The sequence below is a fragment of the Pinus tabuliformis genome, chromosome 7 (assembly GCF_031772625.1).
Source record: "Pinus tabuliformis cultivar Carrire ecotype Pingquan chromosome 7, CPIR1, whole genome shotgun sequence".
In the NCBI taxonomy this organism is placed as follows: domain Eukaryota; kingdom Viridiplantae; phylum Streptophyta; class Pinopsida; order Pinales; family Pinaceae; genus Pinus; species Pinus tabuliformis.
The window spans coordinates 1,324,073,635-1,324,087,368 of record NC_142293.1 but is presented as its reverse complement, the minus strand read 5'-3'; positions in this window follow the sequence as shown (position 1 = coordinate 1,324,087,368).

Sequence of the window (13,734 nt, the reverse complement as noted above, 5' to 3'; positions counted from 1 at the left end):
TGAGGAGTGGCAATTTTGGGTGCGGGGATTGGACACAGTTTCTGCAGGGGGTTCTTTGGGGCGAGGTAGGAGACAGTATTGATGCCTTTGATTGAGGTGGATGGTCAAGAATGAAAGGTGAAGAGCTAAAGAGAGCAAACAATAACTTTGAATTCTCTTTAGACAGTAGAAAACATTGAAATTAAACAAACTTAAAAGCAGAGCATGACAGGCATGAATTCTTACTTTAACACTTCATTTGTTTAATGTGCAGAAGTAAAAGAAAGGAAATGAATCACATAACAAGATTACAAGTACATTAAGAAACACACCATGAACACATGAGTCCACAGGAATCCCAAAGAGGACTGCAAAACCCTGGTCTTCCTTAGCCAAAAATTGCAGAGATACAGTGAATAATACAATGATAGCTTCTCCCTCAAGAGTCCAACCATGAAAATGAGCAAGAAAGTACATAATATAGATGATCTAACCTCTTTCCCTGCCTCCATGGTTTGAGCTCACTATCCTAGGCGCTGTTTCAACCACTTCTAAACTAAGCACTACAAACTAGGCAGTCAAAACAACTTGCCTCTATAAGCTAGGAAACCAATTCATTCATTTAATTTTCACCCTTTTCATGAATGAATCTTCTAGAAGAGGTACATAAGAGTAAAAGTGTCATAAAAGTACAATAATTACATCAAAGAGCCTGATAATCCATCCCAAAAAGTCAAACAGGGTCAAACTGCGTTTTTCTGGGTTGTACAGTGAAATTTGGAAAAGTTTGCCTGACTGGTCGCGCGCCTCTGCCTGACGGGTCGCGCGCCTTTGGGACCACATTTGGGGCACTTTCAGGTGTCCAAATTGGGCACGAGTAGGCTTGTTGGAAAGGTCTGTGAGTCTACTTTCCAACCCAACTGGAATTTTTTAATTTGGAGTTCATTTGCCCTGTCAAAAATCAAATCTCCCAAGACTGCTTTCTGCAACTCAAAAATGTGGCAGAAAGTCATTTTTTGCTTGTTTTTTGACTTTCTGGAGGCCTAAAACTTCATAAAATCTCAAGTCCATTGATGAGCATATGTAAATTCTCATGAAAAATCTGGAAATGCTGAGTTTTTTCAAAATGGAGTTGCCATGATGAAGGGTTGCGCGGGGGGTGAGACCCGTTAATGGAGAAAACCTGTGTTTGGCATAAAAAATTCACAAATGACAAAATTTTCTCCAAATTTCTTAAAATTTGGGCTGGGAGTCCCCAATCAAGTACCATGCTCAGTCAAAGAGGCTTTGGCCAAAATTTGGAGTGGATCAGGCGTTTTCCTTCGTTTTTGTGCTTTGGCCAACCGTCCTTGGAGCACCTTCGTTCTCGCCGGTATTTTTGACATTTCTTTAAAACCATGACACCTGTGCAAAAAGTGAAGGATTTTTTTCTTCCTTGGCATGTTTTGGACAAAAACCTCTCTCAGTTTTCCAAAATTCATCTTTTATTGCTCTGGAACATCATTTGAGTGCGACTTGTCCCGATGTGTGAAACAAGGAATTTTGTCGAAATGGAGCGAAATGAAGGGAATAGGGGGCTTCTAAATTCTTGGGGAAATTTTTGGAAGTAGGGAGGGATGTTAGGAAGCAGGGGAAAGTGGAATCTCAGAGATTGAGTGAGGGGAAGGGGTCCAAAAGGGAAAAACACAGGCCCAACCTAGAAAATTGCCAGGTTGTAGCTAGAAACTAGGGTTTGTGCAAAAATGAGGAATTTGGCGGATCTAAAGGATGGGAAATGTTTGATAAGGTACTTTAAGGATAGGGGAAGGTGTATGAACATTAGGAAACAAGTTTTGCTGGTGATTTGACCATCCAAGAGAAATTGCCTTCAAAACCCTAGGAGAGGGAAATGACCTTGCCTAGGCACAACTGAAGCATGAATAAGGTGTAACATGACCCAATGGAACCTAATATGATGATAGCAACCCTCTGAATGATGACATGGACTGACATTTGGACAAATTTGAAAAGTGTGAAAGCAAACCCTAGACCTAATGCCTAGTGACCAAATTTTGCTTGAAGACTCACTGAAATGACAAAATTTGACCTTGACACTTCAAAATCACTTTGTAAGAGCATATTTGATCACTGGAGGAAGGCTGGAAAGACTGACACTAACACAGTCAAAACATTTATATTCATAACACAAGATGAACAACAAGAATAAATGATTTTATTAATATAATCTTTGCAATAAAATAGATACAATACATATATGGTTCCAATCTGTTGCCAAGCACCAACTTGGACTTTTGTGAGGCTCCAACCTCTAGAGCACCAATTCTGTTTTGTCAAGACACCAACTCTCAGGACACCAATCCTTCCAGTTCTGAGGCACCAACATCAAGGACACGAATCCTTCCAATTCTGAGGCTCCAACCCCAAGGGCTCCAACCCAATCTTGTCAAGGCATGTTTGATAGTGATTCTCTACTCCCAAATCTCTTCTTTACTGAATTATGTCTGTTTATAGCTTCACTGTAGTCTCCATGCTACAACATCAATGGCAACCAGTCTTCATATGAAGAAGTCTTTACAACTCTTCATACTTTCCACACAGAGTTTGCAAAATTTATCTCATGATGATATCAAATAGCCATCATAATCTTTGATAATGTCTCCACACAGCTTTAGTGAGTCTACTATTAGCTGCACTAAGCTCTAATTAATTCATCACAGGTCTGAGTCTTTCACAGGGTAACACGATCAACAGGGTTGCTCGTCCTTCGACTGCCTCCTATCCGACCGGACCTTCGTCTTCCTTCTATCCTGCTGGACCTTCAGCCTCTTTCTATCTTGTTGGACCATTGGCTTCCTTCTTTCTTCCAGTTCGCCAACAACCTATCATAAAGGAAATTCTTTTTTTTTCTTATACTAATATGCCTAACCTTTGGCTTCCCTTTCGCTCGCTCGAACTTCTGCTTCCTCTGTGCTCGCTTGACCTTTTTGGCTTCCTCCTTTGATCACTTGATCTTTGGCTTCCTAATCTTTGGCTTCCTCTGTCTCAACAAGGATGTCCCACATGCCACATCACTATCTCAATCACAATCGACGGTCCGGCACGGACAACCCTTATGATTTCATTCACTTTAATATCGAGACTCATTCAACCCTTATAAACCTTCATTAACCCTTAGCCGCATATATATAACCTTCCCACTCTTTATCATTGGTTATATAGAATTTAACCACATGAAATCCTTATATCTGCATTATTTCTATTATAATTTTTATATAATAGAAATACACAATAATCATGCGTAACTTACCTTTTCCGCCTTTTTACAGCCTTTGCACATTTTCCAATGTTTACCTTTATCGGATCAATCCTCCACTGTAGATATTACCATCCCAACTGACGGTTGATATTACACCCGAAGTTTCAAACAGTCCATTGATCCTCCACCGTCGATCACCTCCCGCAAGATCCAACGGTTCACAAGGATTTCGGGTGGACAAATAGCTCGAGGATTACCTGCCCAAAAAATGGTTTCCTCTTTCCTCCTCGCTACTACGTGTCGCTCGATAAGTGGAATCGGGTGCTCACCCTTCAATACCACTTACCACTTCTGCCTTGCTTGAAATACCACTCCCTGTTGCAAAAATGCTTTCCTCATGAGTTAACGCCCTCACATCTATGCCATGCGATGGCCGTTAGATCTGTCGATCTATCAATCAGACGGTTCTCGCTTACTTCGGGTTTAGCTCAAGTTTTATCGATTTACCCTCTGTTCCTCAGCAGCTGATATGGACCATTGATCTCTGAGATCCAACGGCCCTTATGCATTCAGGTCCATAATATATATATATATAATATATATATATATCTATATATATATATATATATATGTATATGTATATATATATATATATATATGTATATATATATATATATATATATATCATATATATATATTATATATATCTTATGCTATTTTTTATATATATGTTTGGGTCCATGTATTATCGCAATCGGCTCTTTTTTAATGTGGAATGCTTTACAAGAGTCTTGCGATATGGCAGACGCGATAATATATTAAATCATATTGCAATGGTGTAGTCAGGTCTACATACATATTGCTATCGCAGTTTTAACATGACAAGGCTTTAAACGATGCGATAGATAACTCCCGATATGGCGGACGCGATATACCATTGGGGCGTGATATAATAGGACCATCGGGTCCACAACTGTATATCGCAGTCAAGGGTTTCAATGTGGTACTTAATAGAACCCGCCGATGTGATTTCTTTGGTATATATATATATATATATCTATATATATATATATATATCTGCTCCGCTCTTATCTGCTCTTATCTACTCTTATCTTCCCCTGGCTTATCGCTCCTAAGGCTACTGAGACACTTCTCCAATAGCTCTTCTCTGATATTCCTTCAATATCTCATGATATGGTTCCTCTGTTAACTGCTCTTCCGCCAGCTTCTCCTCTTGATGCGTGTTCCTCTTTGCTCCTTCTCTTTTGATGACTTTTTCCTCTTTACATGACTTCTTGGGCATATAATACATGTGATACTCTCGATATGGCTCCTCTTGCTCCAATAGGACTTCCTTTGGCTTTGCAATGTCTTTCAATGAACTTCTTTGATACCTTCATACCTTGATGGCTTCTGATATCTTTTTCGATATGCCTCTCTTGCTCTAATATTCTGCAATACTCCTCTAATGTGTTAACTCCTCTTATACTTTGCAATACTCTTAAGCATAAGCAATAGCTTTGATATGCCTCCTTTGTTATCTCCTCCATTAATAGACTCTTACTCATGGCTTGGCTTTCCTAATGGCATTGCTCCTTGGCTTCTTGCTCATGTTTCTTCGTGGATCTACTCTGCTTCTCCTTGGCTTCATATCATCATTTAGGATATCCTAGAATATTTCCATATTGACATCAATGACAATCTAGGTCAAAAATCTCCCCCTTTGTTATTGATGGCAATATTCTTCTTCTCTCCCCCTTTGACATCAATGGCAAAGGAGTGCTTTGGGACTCCCTCTATCAAACTGCTTCTGTTCTTTATAAATAGTAGATCTTCATGCATATGTTACTTCCCCTGTAATAGTGCTCTTTTTTTTTCTTTCTTTTTTTCTTTTTTTTAAGATAGAAGGATTGATGCTTTATCATCAATTAGCACATTATCCCCTGTTCATGTCTCAGAAATACTTTATCATGGCTTCAACAATGCTTAAAGATGCTCCACTTCAATGCTTTCAAACAGATTGCAAATAGCCACACACCAAGTGTCGAGGTTTTTATGCTTCAATCCATATTCTGTTGTCTCCACAGTCAAAATTAAGAAGCCTTCATAGTCCAAATCAAGAGAAAGTGCCACTAAAATTTTCTTTCTTGCTATCTCTCTTCAAATCAGAGTTCCTTTGTATTTATGTGCTTCTCCTTAAGTTACTAAGCTATATTCGACTACACAACATTCTCCTTTCTATAGTCTTTTGATGGGCCATTTTTTCCTTGTGTTCTTGAAAAAAAAGATCTCTACAAGTTATCTCCATGAGCAGATTTTGATATCCAATCTGTGACTGTCTTTTAAATTATTTTTACTGATTGGCATCTTTTTGCAATGCTTCAGTTTTTTTAGATGTTTCCAACTGCTCTTGCTTCATGCTTCATTCCCAGATGTATCTTTTTGTTTGAAGGTTGCCTCTATTTGTGTCCATAATCTACCTATTCTCACATCAAATCCCTGAGTCGAAACATTTAACATCTGTAATATCAACAACATAGTTATTTGCCCTATTTCTCTAGCATTGGATGGCCTTCTCTGCTGCTCCAATTTCTGCTTAGTGATCAAGTGGAAAGCAGCTTCAACAACAGTCCAAAGAATGGTTACAAGATCATGTTCTTCAATGGAGTACTCCTGAGAAATGATCTTTATCAAAGAATGATAGTTAATATAGCTCAACAAGGATTTTATAAGGACCCTCTCACGAATAGCTTCTGCAATAATGATCAAGAATCACATGCTCCCCCTAACTGTATGCATCATCTCCTTTGGCAGAGTCTTCCCATCAAACGCTCAGAATGTCTAAGATCAGGCCAACAACATGTGTTGTTGGCTGGAGATTTTAAGGGACTTTCAGATTCTATTAGCTTCCTTCTCCATACTTGTGTAACTTTCTTCTTTTGCATGGTTCTAGCTTGTGTAAGAGCCCAAGTTAAGTTACAATCACGTGCCATATGACCAATGTTATGACACTTGAAGCATTCTACATTGTTCATGAATAAGAATTCATGATTTCTTCTTGCAAAATTGTTCCTTGGATATTGTTGGGGACCATAATATCTATCTTTATGATATGGTTGGGGACCATAACATCTATCTTTATGATATACTTTACAATCTTTTGCCATGTGACCAAAGTTTGTACAAGAATAACAATAACCAAGAAATAAACTTTGGTACCTGGGAGATGGAGATTTCCTTGGTGTACTTCTGAATTCTTTCTATCTTGAGATCCTTTGATGATAACCATTGCTTCTAGCATCCTTGACATTATCTACATTTCTTCTTGGAGCAATATTTCTTCCATTGTTGCCTTGATTTTTCTCCTTGCCTTTGTTGGAACTAGGAGCCTCACCATTTCTTTCTGGCTTCTTCACATCCCTTTTGTTTTAAGCATTATCATTCTTGTTTGAGGATTCACCTGCATACCCGAGACTTGATTTATCAAATGGACATCTTTGATGGCTAAGCATGTCATCCAAGGCTTGAGAGCTCTTCAAGGTTTTGTTCATCCCTTCAACCTTTTTCCTGAAGAAGACAATCTCTTCTTCCAATCTTTCACACTCATTATTCTTCTTAGCAAGTTATTTCTCAGTTTCTTCCTTGATATGAGTAGCTTCATTTGCTTCTATTTTAAGGGAGATGATATCTGACTTCATTTTGAAGATTTCTTCATTTTCCTTTGCTAGACTGCTCTCCATTTCTTCCTTGATCCTTGTAGATTTACATGTTTTGGCCTTGAGAAGTTCGATGTTATATTTGAATTTCAAAATTTCTTCATCCTTTTCTTTTAGTTGACATATCATGGTGTTTCTCTCCTTTTCTGCTTCATCAACCTATTCTTCTATGATTGCTAATGCTTCCATTGTCTTCTCAGCTCCTTGTGCTAACTTTCTTGCTTCTTGTAGTTGAGATTTGAGAGAGGAGGCCTCTACCTTGTACTGACCAATCTCTTCTTCAAGTTTGTTCAAGCTATTGTGCCTTTGTTCGAGTTGACTTGACAACGTATCTTCCCGTTTCTTTTCTTTATCCAATTGATTTGTCATGGATATTACTTCTTCATGATGCTTTCTTTTGCTTTGATGAAATTCCTTCTTAAGCTTGACAAGCTCTTCATCCCTTTCCTATATTTGAAGCTGGACAAGGTCAACTTTCTTCCTTGTTTGGTCTTGGTCACCAGCTAACGCTTTCTTCTTAAGTTCATTATTTTCCTTTTTCAAACTGATAATCTCTTCCATGGTAGTTGTGAGTTGAATGAGGAGATCTTCTACAAAATATTTTTCATTCTCTTCATCTTCTAGGTCTACTTTAGCCTTGATGTCATCATTCTCATTTTCAGCTTCTATGATGGGTTCTAGATTTCCTTCTTGATTTCCATCATCTTCTTGACTGATGGTCATGGTCAATGCTCCTTTTGAGTGAAGGTCATGAATTTTGTCCCATATACCCTTTGCTGACGAAAATTTTCCTAAATTGTTCTTTATAGAATCAGGTAGCCCGTTCAAGATTGCCTTCATTGCTTTTGCATTGTACTCCTTGGATTCTCCATCCATCATGCTATCAACAATCACTAATTTCCATATTTCAATGCCTTGAGTCTTTAAGAAATTCCTCATTCTTGCTTCCCATTTATTAAAGTTTCCATTGAAACATGGAGCCTTCTCAAATTGATTGTCTTCTATTTTAGTGGTAGAGGGAGACACACCTTTAGGAGGATTGGAGACTTTCTTCCTTGGCTTTGCCATTTGTGTTCTAAAGATCAACCTTCAAGCTATTAGGCTTTGAGTGAAGGTACTAGCTCTGATACCAATTGTTGGAAATACTGAGGTGGCGCGGGGGGGTGGGGGGGTGGGGGGGGTGGGGTTGGGTGAATCAGTATTTCTTTTCAATTGTTATTGTTTCCAGTCAAAACATTTATATTCAGAACACAAGATGAAAAACAAGAATAAATGCTTTTATTAATATAATCTCTGCAATAAAATAGATATAATACATATATGGTTCCAATCTGTTTCCAAGCACAAACTTGGACTTTTGTGAGGCTCCAACCTCCAGAGCACCAACTCTGTTTTGTCAAGGCACCAACCTTGGACTTAGGAGCACCAACTCCCAGGACACCAATCCTTCCAGTTATGAGGCACCAACCTCAAGGACACCAATCCTTCCAATTCTGAGGCTCTAACCCAATCTTGTCAAGGCATGTTTGATATTGATTCTCTGCTCCCAAACCTCTTCTTTACTAAATTTTGTCAATTTACAGCTTCACTGTAGTCTCCATGTTACAGCATCAATGGAAACCAGTCTTCATATGAAGAAGTCTTTACAACTCTTCATACTGTCCACACAGAGTCTGCAAAAGTTATCTCATGACGATATCAAATAGCCATCATAATCTTTGATAATGTCTCCACACGGCTTTAGTGAGTCTACTATTAGCTGCACTAAGCTCTGATTAATTCATCAAAGGTCTAAGTCTTTCACAAGGTAACACGATCAATAGGGTTGCTTGTCCTTTGACTACCTCCTGTCCAGCTGGGCCTTCGTCTTCCTTCTCTCCTGCTGGACCTTCGGCCTCTTTCTATCTTGCTGGACCTTCAACCTCTTTCTTTCCTTCTTTCTTCCAATTCGCCAACAACCTATCATAAAGGAAATTCTCTATTTTCTTATACTGATATGCCTGACCTTTGGCTTCCCTTTCGCTCGCTTGAACTTCTACTTCCTCTGTGCTCGCTCTACCTTTCTGGCTTCCTCCTTTGATCACTTAATCTTTGGCTTCCCAATCTCTGGCTTCCTTTGTCTCAACAAGGAGGTCCCACATGCCACATCACTATCTCAATCAAAATCGGCGGTCCAATAGCGACAACCCTTATGATTTCATTCACTTTAATATCGGGACTCATTCAACCCTTATAAACCTTCATTAACCCTTAGCCGCATATATATAACCTTCCCACTCTTTATCATTGGTTATATAGAATTTAACCACATGAAATACTTATATCCGCGCTATTTCTATTATAACGTTTATATAATATAAATACACAATAATCATGCGTAACTTACCTTTTCCACCTTTTTACAGCCTTTGTACATTTTCCAATGTTTACCTTTATCGGATCAATCCTCCACCATAAATCTTACCATCCCATCTGACGGTTGATATTACACCCGAAGTTTCAAACAGTCTGTTGATCCTCCACCATCAATCACCTCCCGCAAGATCCAACGATTCACAAGGATTTCGGGTGGACAAATAGCTCGAGGATTACCCGCCCGAAAAATGGTTTCCTCTCTCCTCCTCACTACTACGTGTCGCTCAATAAGTGGAATCGGGTGCTCACCCTTCAATACCACTTACCACTTCTGCCTCACCCGAAATACCACTCCCTGTTGCAAAACTACTTTCCTCGCGAGTTAACACCCTCACCTCTATGCCTTGTGATGACCGTTAGATCTGTCGATCTATCAATTGGACGGTTCTTTCTTATTTCGGGTTTAGCTCAAGTTTTATCAGGTTACCCTCTATTCCTCAGTGACTTGATCTGGACCATTGATCTCTGAGATCCAACGACCCTTATGCATTTGGGTCCGTAATATATATATCAAATCTATATATTATATACTCTTCTGCTCTTTGCTATAACCTATTTGGGTCCATGTATTATCACAATTGGCACTTTCAATGTGGCAAGGCTTTACAAGAGTCTTGCGATATGGCGGATGTGATAATATATTAAATCATATTGCAATGGTGTACTTGGGTCCACATACATATCGCTATCGCAGTTTTAACGTGACAAGGCTTTAAACGATGCGATACATAACTCCCGATATGGCGAATGCAATATACCATTAGGGTGTGATATAATATCACCATCGGGTCCACAACTGTATATCGCAGTCAGGGATTTCAATGTGGTACTTAATAGAACCCACTGATGTGATATCTCTGATATATATACTGCTCCGCTCTTATCTGCTCTTATCTACTCTTGGCTTGTCGCTCCTAAGGCTTTCGATACACTACTCCAATAGCTATTCTTTGATATTCCTTCGATATCTCATGATATGGTTCCTCTGTTAACTGCTCTTCTGCTAGCTTCTCCTCCTAATGTGTGTTCCTCCTTGTTCCTTCTCTTTTGATGACTTCTTCCTCTTTGCGGGACTTCTTGGGCATATAATACATGCAATACTCCCAATATGGCTCCTCTTTCTCCAATAGGTCTTCCTTTGGTTTTGCAATGTCTTTTAATGAACTTCTCTGATACCTTCATACCTTGATGGCTTCTGATATCTTTTCCAATATGCCTCTCTTGCTAGGATATTCTGCAATACTCCTCTGATGTGTTAACTCCTCTGATACTCTGCAATACTCTTAAGCATAAGTGATAGCTTTGATATGCCTCCTTTTTTTTCTCCTCCGTTAACAGACTCTTACTCATGGCTTGGCTTTCTTGATGGCCTTGCTCCTTGGCTTCTTTCTCCTGTTTCTTCATGGATCTACTATGCTTATCCTTGGCTTCATATCATCATTTAGTATCCTAGAATATTGCCATATTGACATCACTGACAATCTAGGTCAACATTTTTATTTCTATCAAAGCATGTTCTTCATGCTTCTAGGATTCGTTGAGTCAAAGAATTGTAATTGAGTCAAAGTCCTATTTGGAATTCTTGTAAAGAAAAAGGAAAAAGGATTTTCAAAAATGTAATTTGGGTCAATTCACCTCAAGAAGCCAAGTCAGCCCTCCAGGATGGCAATTCAGCTCCCTCAAAAGACATGCCCTTTTGCATATGAAAACAACTATATATTGGCATATATACTCCACCAAATGGCAATAAATTTTTGGTGCAATTATATGATGAGTTCTAAGGTGAAGATATGCAAAGTTCAGAGGCTACATTATTGTGAAGACTTGCAAGTTCCTGAGGTAATATATCTGTAAATAAATGCAAGTTTCTTGGGTTATACATCTTAGATAAATGTGAGTTCTCTATTGCAGATGATTTGAGATAAATGTGAGTTCTTTGTGGAAGATGATCTAAGATAAAAGCGAGTTTCCTATGGAATATGACCTAGATTGATGCAATTTACTATGATTGACATTGATGTTATCTCCTCTAACTAACATTGATGGGTTTTATCATGATGATGCAAAATTTTGAGGGCTTGACTTGGCATATTGGAGGTTGAATTCTTATATTAGTCTTGCGTCTTGAATATCTCACTTTGATCTAATTCGGGTTTCCCCCTTGTGGGGTTTTTCCCTGGCTTGGAGCCTACATATTTGTGTTTTTTGTCTATTGTGATATTCATGTTTTATGTTTTGGTAATTTTTTGATGAATAACATAATAAAAGAATAAGAAACCAACAAATACTCACAAGCAATTATCAAGTAAGAGAAATCAACCCTAATTTGCTGCCATGTTGGTTTCTCAACAAGTGAAAGCACCAACCTAGAAAAAATGAGGACATCAATCCTCTTAAGAATCAACCTTTTCAAATTGTTCCAAAACTTCTCAAAAAATTGTTAAATATAAGGTCCAATCCTAATTCAAAACTCCTCCAAAAACTCCTTCAAGACAACTTCAAGATAGGATTCAAAGAGCCACTTCAAGATTGACTTCAAGATGGATTCAAAATCCACTTGAACATTGACTTCAAGATGGCTTCAAAATTTGTTTCATGATGGTTCCAAAAATTGCTTCAAGATGGCTTCATAATCTTCTCCAGACTCCTTTAAAACTAGACTTCAAGATACGCATCAAGGTTTGCACAAAAATTCTATAGGACAAGTAACAATGTCTACTCCAAAAGTGGTTGCCACAAGATTGAAAGTATGTTTGCTACATGGCTGAAGATGTAGTATGATCCAAGGCTTAAAAAAGGATGAAACTGAGCCTACACAGAGGTTGAATCCTAAGGCCAATAAAAGGTTGAGATATCTGAAGTAGAGTTCAAACCTGAGGTCAATACAAGTCTGAGATATTCCTAAAACACAACCAAAATTCTAGAGATAATAATAGGCTAAAATTTCTTGTGATAAGGCCAAAATTCTTGAACAAATACAGGTTGAAATTTCGCAAGATAAGGCCTAGTTTTAGGGTTGCAATATATTTGTTTTATGTTTAAAATTTGCTTTAAAAACTAGGAAAAGTTCTTCAAAAGCAATTGCTAGACTTCTTTCTCCTTTTTCATTACATTCATGTGGTATGAGCCTCTTTTATTCACTTCTACATAGAACTGAATTACCTCTTGTTCTTCATTGAATTTTCTTTTTCTTAATGGGAGAGAGGACAACCTATTTATAGGCCTCATCATCCTTCAATAGAGTTGACCCAACACAAGTGGAGCCAAACATTCCTATGGGAGGGTCAACTTGACAAGGGTCAAACAAATTTAATTCTTCTCTTAAAAATCATATCTCCTCAATGGAGAGGAGTTAGGGGGAAAGCCATATCTCGTTGCCAAAGGGCTTGAGATGATCTTTAAGCCTGAAATATTATCTTCTTCAGTTGACTAAACTTTGACATTAATAACAATTATTTTCTCAACAATTTCCCCCTTTTTAATTGATGGAAACATTATGAAGACATCATTCCTTGGTTATATGCTACTTTATTTTACTTATTGTTGCTCCCCCCAACTTCCTATTTCTACCCCTTTGACATCAATAGCAAAGGGATGCTCTATAGTGATGCAAGAGAGATGACACCCAACTTCTAATGAAGATATTCAAATGTTTCTTGAGACAGAGGTTTGGTGAAGATGTTGGAAATCTGTTTCTTAGTGTTGATATATTCCATTTTGATGTTATGATGAATAACCTATTCTCTAAGAAAGAGATACATTATCATAATATGTTTCATTTTTAGTGCATGACTACGTTTTTGAGAGACTGGTTGAGAAGATATTGTGACAGAAGATGGCGATGGGCTGATTTATTTCCATTTTTACATCCTTTGAGGCTTCTTTCATCCATATAATTTGTGTACAATAGTAAGTTGCTTCTATATATTCGTCTTCAATTTTGTAGAGAGATATGGATGATTCTTTCTTGATTAACCAAGATACAAGACAATCTCCTAAGAAAAAATCATTTCCACTGGTGCTCTTCTAGTCATAATTGTTTCCTATCCAGTCTGCATTGGTGTATGCTATCAAGGTAAGATTTGGGCTCTTAGGATACCATAGTAAAAAATCAAGGGTGCCATTTAGATATCTAAATATCCTTTTACGGCTTGCATGTGAGATTCCTTAGGGGTTTACTAGAACCTTGCCACCATACTTACCGCTTGCATGATGTCTGGTTATGAAGTTGTGAAATATAAAATACCTCCAATCAATATCGATGTATAGAGAGTTGCACCTACTTTAGTAGATTCATCATCCTGACTTAGCTAACAACATGTAATCATAGGTTTTCTTCCAGTATCACATTCTTCCATTCTAAACCGC